Here is a 9230-nt window from a genome sequence, read left to right on the forward strand (position 1 = left end):
CTTCCGGAATCGGAGCCTTTTAACACATCGCGCGGCACTCATGTTTAGGTAGGAGCGCTGCTGGCGGTATAGCCTGACTGGGTAAGGCCTACGTGGCCGACGCCTGTAGCCCCCTCTGCCTCTAGCCAGGGCTGCCCCTCTCACAATGCGTCTGCGAGCCCTACGGACATGGAGCTGCAGCTCCGCGTTGGCACCCCATGCAACCCCCATCAAATCCTGGCAAACACTCTAATTTCCAAATGGCCACTTGCAGCGCTGTTGCCTGAGTCCAAAAATACCTGGCTCTTGCTGCTTGAAACCAGTTAGCTATCCTCCTTGTTGTGTCTCCAGAAATGCGTTGCACAAGACTGTTTTCTGAAATAATGGATGGCCTTTATACTGGAGAGGACGTTCCCTTTAATTAGCGCCCCCCGGGGCCCGCGCTGGTTGTGTTGCGTTCCTTTTTCCAAACGCTCCGGCCGCCCGCCGCACAATGGGGCAGTCCGACTGAAGTTTGCAATCGGGGCGGCCAAAGGGCGTTGCACGAGGATGTGACGTCATTTTCTGCGCGCGCATCCGGGCGGGCGCTAAACTTTGCGCCGGCGCTAACGGGCAACTTAATTTGGGGCGGGGCGCAAACTGCGCTGCGCCCGGGCGCTACACGCATAGCGCCCGGAAATCACTTCTCTTAAGGCGCTAACTGCTGGCGCAAGCAACTGAAAATCTAGCCCCGTGTGTTTACTGTACAATTAAAAAATTTCCACCTGACTTTGCGACAGGTGAGTTGGAAAATGGAGCGACGATCTGTAATGCAGGACCCTCGCCCATTCTGTGTCCATCCCCTTTTCCGCCATTTTGTTTGGTGGCTGGTGAAAGCGCCTGCCCATTTTTAGGAGGGCACATTCAAATGAGGTGGCAATGACATGATGATGCTATACGTTCCATTCTCCAACATTTCCTCCTCATTTATGTTTGTTCCTAATAATATCAGCATAAAACTAGTGTCCAGGGTTGCTAGGCAGTATCTTCGAGGTGGAAATAAATTTAAAGGCACCAGCCTGTTCATTTATAGGGTCTGTTAAAACCCTGTTACTCTACCGCTGCCCGCAAACAACAGTTACTACACTTCAAAAGTAATTCATTGGTTGTGAAACACTTTAGGACATCATGAAGGCATGAAAGATGTGATATGAATGCAAGTTTTTTTGTTGTTGCTCTCACCTACTTTGCCATTGTTTTGTGTAATGTTAGCTAGGGGGCTGGCATCAACCCCCCCCCCCCCACACCCCCACCCCCTCCCCTTTGCAGACAGGGCACAATGCCATGCCCATTGGGTATTCTCCATTATCTGCTTCTTGGAGGAGGAGGAGGAGGAGGAAGACGAATGGAAGAAGAGCTGGTGAGGTGGCACCCCAGATATGTGGCATCCCTACCAGAGAGTACTGGTAAAGGCACTCTTACTTACAACTGACTGAGGAGTAGTGGCTGCAGAGGCTTCACTTTACAACAGAAGTGGCCACGGAATTATGCCACATACTGCAAGTGGACCTACAGCCCATTTCCACCACAGGCACTGCTCTGTTACTGCTGTTAAGGTCACAACTGCCCTTAATTTTTATGCCACAGTGTCATTTCAGACCGTCACTGGGGACTTCTGTAGCATAAGCCAAACAGCTGTGCACAGATGTATCAAGCAAGTCAAGGATGTATTGTTCTTTTGAGCAATTTCATCAGCTTCCCCATGGAGAACTGGTGGCAGCGTGCCAGGGCACTGCAATTTTACTGAATGGCAGGATTTCCCAAGGTCCAAGGAGTCATAAATTGGATACACATGGTCCTATATGGTCCCTTCATCAATGGCCATACATTTGTCAACAGGAAAAGAGAAAAAAAATTGCTGCGTATTTGCAACCAAGGGCACACCATCATGGCAACAATTGCTTACTTCTTGGGTGCTACTACAATGCCTTCATTTTAAGGCAGTCCGCTATGTTGTCACTCTTTACGACAGAAAGGCAAGTCTCTGGATAGATCCTTGGAGAGTAAGACTTTGCTCTACAGCCATGGCTGATAACACCCGTGTGCTTTCCCAGGACTGCAGCTGAACAGTGCTAAAGTGAGATCCATTCATCCAATAGAGCCATCATAAAGCACTCTGTAGACATGCTGAAGGCAAACCTCACATGCCTGGATTGATTTGGGGATCCTATTGTAATCCGTGGAGGGTCTCAAGGATTATGGTGGTCTGAATGATGTACAATTTCATTTTACCAAGAGGCCTCCACACAGAGACCCAAGAGGACACAGGACTACATGCAGATCAACCTGAAGAAAATATGGACATCCTTCTATTAAGCAGGAATCATGAGATCTGGATCCCCAGGCTCTTCAGCTGAGGGAAGATGTCCCCCAGCCCTCTGCTCAACAACACTTCCTCCTTATGTTCCACCAGCTGCTCCAGCTCACTTGTGCTCTGTGCCTCACCCAATGCACAATGCACTCCCTTCTAGCTCATGATGCAATTTATACAGCGTGAATGTCTCCATGCTCTCTCTCTCTCGAGAGAGAGAGAGAGAGAGAGAGAGAGAGAGATAAAGTGAATGACAGTACATGCTGTGAATTGATGGCAGAGGCAGGTGCAGTGGGACCTGTTTTTTCATCTTCCTCTTCTGGCACATCAGAGGAGGTAAAAAGGGAGGGAAATTAAAATGGGTTGCTGAGGAGCAGAGTTCAAGTGACTTTTAGTACAATGAGTGACACGGGGGTTACATGACATATTTTACTGACAGGTAATGTGGGTACAGAAAAATGAGAAGGAAGAGAAGCAGAATGTCATCGTGAACCTACAGCTTGCACCTGCCTTCTTACTTCCCCTACCTCCAACACCATACATGGCCCCCAGGATTTGCAGATCTTTCTCTTCATAGGGAGTGAGTGGGTGGGGGTTTGCAGGACAGCAATCTGTTGTTGTTCTCTCTCCCTCTGCCGTTAAGGCCTATATTCTATATGAGATTTACCTTTGGTTCTCATGAGATACAGTAAATCCCACCATGCATTCCTTAATGAGTGTAATGGCAGATGCAAGCACCAAACAATTATATTCCATGTGAAGCTTTTAATGGAGCTTTTAATTGCATGTTAAGCTGTAAGTGAAAGAACACTTCCAGGTGAAAAGGGCACCATGCTGCCTATTGGGCATGTATGATAAGCAGTTTAAGCACTTTAACATAGTATGAGTGGACGTCAAATAGCTGACATGTTTAGTACAGCGCATGTCAATACAGGTGTAGCTGACTTGTCTTACCTTGCCTGCCATGGTAAATTCATTAAACTTTTTCTAGTACTGAATTGATGTGCATGGACCGATTGTTGTGGCACTCACTGTTCTGAACATCTCCTGTCATTGTTGCTGTGCTACTCTCCTTATGGGTTTGTATTGCTCTATGTCAAACAGTGCCTCCTTCCTCTGCTTGACTTCATGCAGAAGCATCTTTAAAGCTTCATCTGAGCCTGGAGCCTCTTCTATGCACCTGATAGATATTCTTAAATCCAGAAACCTTCTGCTGTATGTGCAGAACAATTCTAGCTAGATCCTGCCCCCAAAATGGCAAGCTACCAATTGTATCGATTTGTATGTGGGTTCAATGACGACACATTCATGAAAGAGATGTCTTTTTATCTAAAGTATGTTCAACTCAGTTAACAGCATTTACAGGAGACACCATCTTAGGGATCCATCTAAAGCGAAACTAAAAACTAAACTGCTTGTCTCTGTCACATGCCCTCTGCTGGTCAGGCATAAGTAATCAAGCAGGCAAACATGCTGGTAAGGCATCATAATCAAACAGGCAAATACCATCACTATTTGCTGATATCATTACATCTCCCTTTCTTAAAACAAAAGTATTTTACTTTTAACTAACAACATGTTTTCTTTGTATTAATCTGCATTTTAACTGTAACACTTAATGAACTTACATTAACATTATCATTATCAAGGTTTTTTAACCTTGCTTTGTGTGTTCACATGAAATATGTAAATACACTAGAACTTGAAGAAAGAATAAGATAACATTACTTCCTTCTATAACAATAGTCCTTAAATTTGCTCAATGAGTCTCTCAGGAGGCTTCACGCGTCTTGAGGATTTTCTGATTGATTGTCCTTGAATCTGAGTTGTTGCCTCAGATGATGGTTTCTCAGCTGTGTGATCAGGTTGTTCAACAGTATCAGTCTTTTGACCTGCTGTGTGATCAGGTTGTTCAACAGTATCAGTCTTTTGACTTGCTGTGGCTGGTCCCATGAGAAGATCTCGACGATTTCTTCGCAGAACAGCACCCTCATCTGTCTGAATGGTGTATGATCTTGGTTGAACTTCACTCAGGACAGTTCCCTTCTGAGTCCATGTGTTTGTTTTGTCTTTGAACCTTACTTGGTCACCAGTGTGGAGTTCAGGTAGGTTTTGTGTTCCTCTGTCATAGTAGTACTTTTGTTTTTCTTTCTGTTGTTCTTTGAACTTCCTCACTTTCTCCCCCTCTTTTGTTTTCAGGAGGTTCTCCGGGATGGGTAGGTTTGACCTTAGCCGACGTCCCATAAGGAGTTGGGCTGGTGACTTACCACACTTGAGCGGCGTTGTGCGGTATACAAGCATGCTCTGGTAGAAGTCAGTTCTGTCACCCCGAGCTGGCATTTCTCTCTATTCAGCTTCAGGTTTGTTTTCCTTGTTGCTTCCAGCACTTTTTTCAGTCTCTCGTCATGCTCAGTTCTCGTGGTTTCCCATACTATGATGTCATCCATTGATGTATCAACTCCCTCCAGGTGCTCATAGATCATATGGATAGTTTTGTGATACACTTCAGGAGCTGAGGCAATGCCAAATGGTAACCTTAGGAATCTGTATCTGCCAAATGGACTGTTGAACATGCACAGTCTTGAACTTGCCTCGTCCAGTTTCATCTGCCAAAATCCTGATGATGCATCTAACTTGCTGAAATACTTTGAATTTGCAAACTGTGACATGATTTCCTCACGTGTAGGAAGCTTGAAGTGCTCTCTCTTTATTGCTCTGTTTAGATCTCTTGGATCCAGGCAAATTCTGAGCTTTCCATTCTTTTTGTCCACAACGATGAGGGAACTCACCCACTCAGTTGGCTCATCTATCTTCTGAATCACGTTCAGGCTTTCCATCCTGTCCAACTCTGCCTTCAGTTGCTTTTGAAGAGCAAATGGAACTTTTCTGCATGGATGTATGACCGTTGGCATACTTTTATCTACTCTGATCGTGTGTTCTCCTGGAAGGCAGCCTAGACCCTGAAATAGGTGTGGTAAACCACTTTTATCATTCACTACCGTTACACTATGGTTATCACTGTTATATCGTTACACTATGGTTATCACTGTTTACACTGTTGTATCACTACACGAGGTCGCCTCTTGCCATGCTGTTATACCTGGGCTGACCACTGCTGATTCCGCCCATAGCTCTGCCTACTTGCCCAGGTATAAAGGTGGTCGACTGGCTGGTATTCCTCCTTGTTGGATCCGATCACCCACGAGGGTGGGCTCTGTTATTTAGCCAATAAAAACCTATAGTTACTTTCTTAACGCGTCGCTTTTCATTGGATGAATTGATAGGTATATCAATTTTATTGGCTAAATTTTAAAAATGTCTAATGAACCGTCAGACCAGTCAGACGCCCAGCTACAACAGCCACAGCAGCCGGCCTGGCTGCGAGCCCTCCGACCGCCGTACCTGGATCTAAACCCACAGGCAGCAAACTCAGCCCTCGACTTCAAACACTGGCTGAGCTGTTTCGAATCCTACCTGGGAGAATCCGGCGTGCCTCAGAGATCCAAACTAAGAGTGCTGACCGCCCAAGTGAGCCCTAAAGTATTCGCACTCATACAGGACCTTACTACATACGAGGCCGCCATCAACCTGCTGAAACAGCAGTACCGGAGCCCGGTAAATTCTATGTATGCCAGACACCTCCTAAGATCCCGCCCGCAACAGCCAGGAGAGTCTGTAGATGAATTTTTACGGGCGCTAGAAACACTCGGCAGGGACTGTGACTTTAAAGCGGTAACGGCTGCAGAAAATACTGAAGAGAATATCCGCGATGCCTTCGTGAAAGGCCTTCGGTCCGACTACTCACGGCAAAGACTGCTCGAACCAAAGGACCTCGACCTGAACACAGCTGCAGCCCTCGCCCGCTCCCTGGAAGTGGCCCATCGGGACCTCAAGGCGTATTCCAGGTACTGTACTGCGCGACCCTGGGACTCCGGCCCGACCCTGGCCGCAATACCCCTCGCAATGCCGCCTCCGGGACCTACCTCAGCGTCGGCGTCCCAGAACCGATCGGGACCGCCACCCCCGGTACCGGCTGCAACATCGGACCCCCACGATCGGGCCGCCGGCTGCTTCTTCTGTGGCCAGGCGAAACACCCGAGGACGCGCTGCCCTGCGAGAAACGCGACTTGCTCCCATTGCCAGAAGAAAGGCCACTTCGCTAAGGCCTGCAGGGGGAGAGCCGCAGATGCCAGCAGTGCCTCATGCGAATTGTGGGGGCGGCCATCTTTCATCCAGGCCACAGATGCCAGTATCCCCTCGTGTGAGTCGTGGGGGCGGCCATCTTTGATCAAGGCAACCGACACCAGCAATGTCTCATGTGAGTTGTGGGGGCAGCCATCTTATTCAACCTCGTGGGCGCTGCCATTTTGTCCACCACAGTCGACCGCCACCTTGTCGCCAGACCCGACCACCGCCTCACCCGCAGACTACAGCAGCTCGCTCAGCCATACACTAGCCTCCGTCACACTGGACCAAGCTCGCCCGCATCACCTGTCCAAGTCCATGATGGACATCAAAGTAAACGGCCACGCCACGACCTGCCTGTTCGACAGCGGAAGCACGGAGAGTTTCATACATCCAGACACGGTGAGCCACTACTCCCTCACTGTCCGGCCAACGCGCAACCGGATCTCGATGGCATCGAGGTCCCATTCTACAGACATCAGCGGCTACTGTATTGTGGCCCTGTCGGTTAGGGGCACGGAGTATAAAAATTTTAAACTCCTCGTCCTGCCCCAACTCTGCGCTGCCGTCCTACTAGGGCTGGACTTCCAATCCCACCTGCAAAGTGTCACTTTGGCATACGGTGGACCCCTCCCCCCACTCACAGTCGACAACCAGCAGCCTTTAAACCGCCCACTGCATACCACCTGCGGCCTATCCACCCTCAAGGTCCTGCCCCCCTCCCTGTTCGCTAACCTCACCCGCGACTGTAAACCCGTCGCCACCAAGAGCAGGCGGTACAGCGCCGGGGACAGAGCTTTTATTAGCTGTGAGGTGCAGCGTCTCCTGAAGGAGGGCATCATCGAGAGGAGCAATAGCCCCTGGCGTGCCCAGGTCGTAGTCGTTAAGACCGGCGATAAAAACCGCCTAGTCATCGACTACAGCCAAACCATAAACCGGTACACCCAGCTGGACGCATACCCCCTTCCCCGCATATCTGATATGGTCAATCAGATTGCGCAGTATCGGGTATTCTCCACCATCGACCTTAAGTCGGCCTATCACCAACTCCCTATCCGCCCTGAGGACCGCCAGTATACAGCCTTCGAGGCGAACGGCCGCCTCTACCACTTCCTTAGGGTTCCCTTCGGCGTCACCAACGGGGTTTCGGTCTTCCAAAGGGAGATGGACCGGATGGTTGACCAGAACGGGCTGCACGCCACGTTCCCCTATCTAGATAACGTCACCATCTGCGGCCGCGACCGGCAGGACCACGATGTTAATCTGGAAAGATTCCTCCGTACGGCCCAACGGCTGAACCTCACCTACAATAAGGAGAAATGTGTGTTTAACACCTCGCGCCTTGCCATCCTCGGCTGCGTAATAGAGAACGGAGTCATTGGCCCCGACCCCGAAAGAATGCGCCCCCTCATGGAGCTTCCCCTCCCCCACTGTCCAAAGGCGCTGAAGAGAACCCTGGGGCTCTTCGCCTACTATGCCCAATGGGTGCCAAATTATGCGGACAAAGCCAGACCCCTCATGAAGTCCACCTCCTTCCCCCTGATGGCAGAAGCGTGCGCAGCCTTCTCCCTCATTAAGGGAGACATTGCTAAGGCCACAATGCACGCGGTGGATGAGTCTATCCCTTTCCAAGTGGAGAGCGATGCATCCGACTCCGCCCTAGCCGCAACCTTCAACCAGGAGGGGAGACCGGTGGCCTTCTTCTCAAGGACCCTCCAGGGCCCTGAGATCCGACACTCTTCGGTCGAGAAGGAGGCCCAGGCGATCGTGGAGGCTGTACGACGCTGGAGGCATTACCTGGCAGGCAAACGATTTACCCTCCTCACCGACCAGCGTTCGGTCGCTTTTATGTTTAATAACAAGCTGAGGGGCAAAATCAAGAACGACAAGATCTTGAGGTGGAGAATCGAGCTCTCCACCTATGATTATGATATCTTGTACCGGCCTGGTAAACTGAACGAACCCCCAGATGCTCTATCACGAAGTACATGCGCCAACGTGCAAACTGATAGACTGCAGACCCTCCACAACGACCTCTGCCACCCCGGGGTCACCAGACTTTACCACTTCATTAAGGCCCGCAACCTGCCATACTCCATCGAGGAGGTCAGGACCATGACCAGGAACTGCCAAACCTGTGCCGAATGCAAATCGCATTTCTTTAGGCCGGACAGAGCAAGCCTGATCAAGGCCACCCGCCCTTTCGAGCGCTTGAGCATCGATTTTAAGGGGCCCCTCCCGTCCTCTGACCGTAATGTGTACTTCCTCAACATCATTGATGAGTACTCCCGTTTCCCCTTTGCCTTCCCCTGCCCAGACATGACCAGCACCACGGTCATCAAATGCCTGAACGACCTCTTCGCCTTGTTCGGGTTCCCGAACTATATACATAGCGACCGGGGTTCCTCCTTCATGAGCGAGGAACTTCGCCAGTTCCTATTAGCGAGAGGTATCGCTGCAAGCAGGACCACCAGCTACAACCCCCGAGGGAACGGCCAGGTGGAAAGAGAGAACGCGACTGTCTGGAAGGCCGTTCTCTTAGCCTTAAAGTCTAAGGGCCTCCCAACCTCTCGCTGGCAGGAAGTCCTCCCGGCAGCGCTGCATTCCATCCGGTCACTGCTTTGCACTGCCATTAACGCCACCCCCCATGAACGAATGTTTGTTTTCCCCAGGAAATCGACTACGGGAACCACGCTGCCAACTTGGCTGACTTCTC

This window comes from Somniosus microcephalus, chromosome 6, assembly GCF_052327205.1.
Source record: "Somniosus microcephalus isolate GS21.2 chromosome 6, FLI_Smic_1.0, whole genome shotgun sequence".
Classification (NCBI taxonomy): Eukaryota; Metazoa; Chordata; class Chondrichthyes; order Squaliformes; family Somniosidae; genus Somniosus; species Somniosus microcephalus.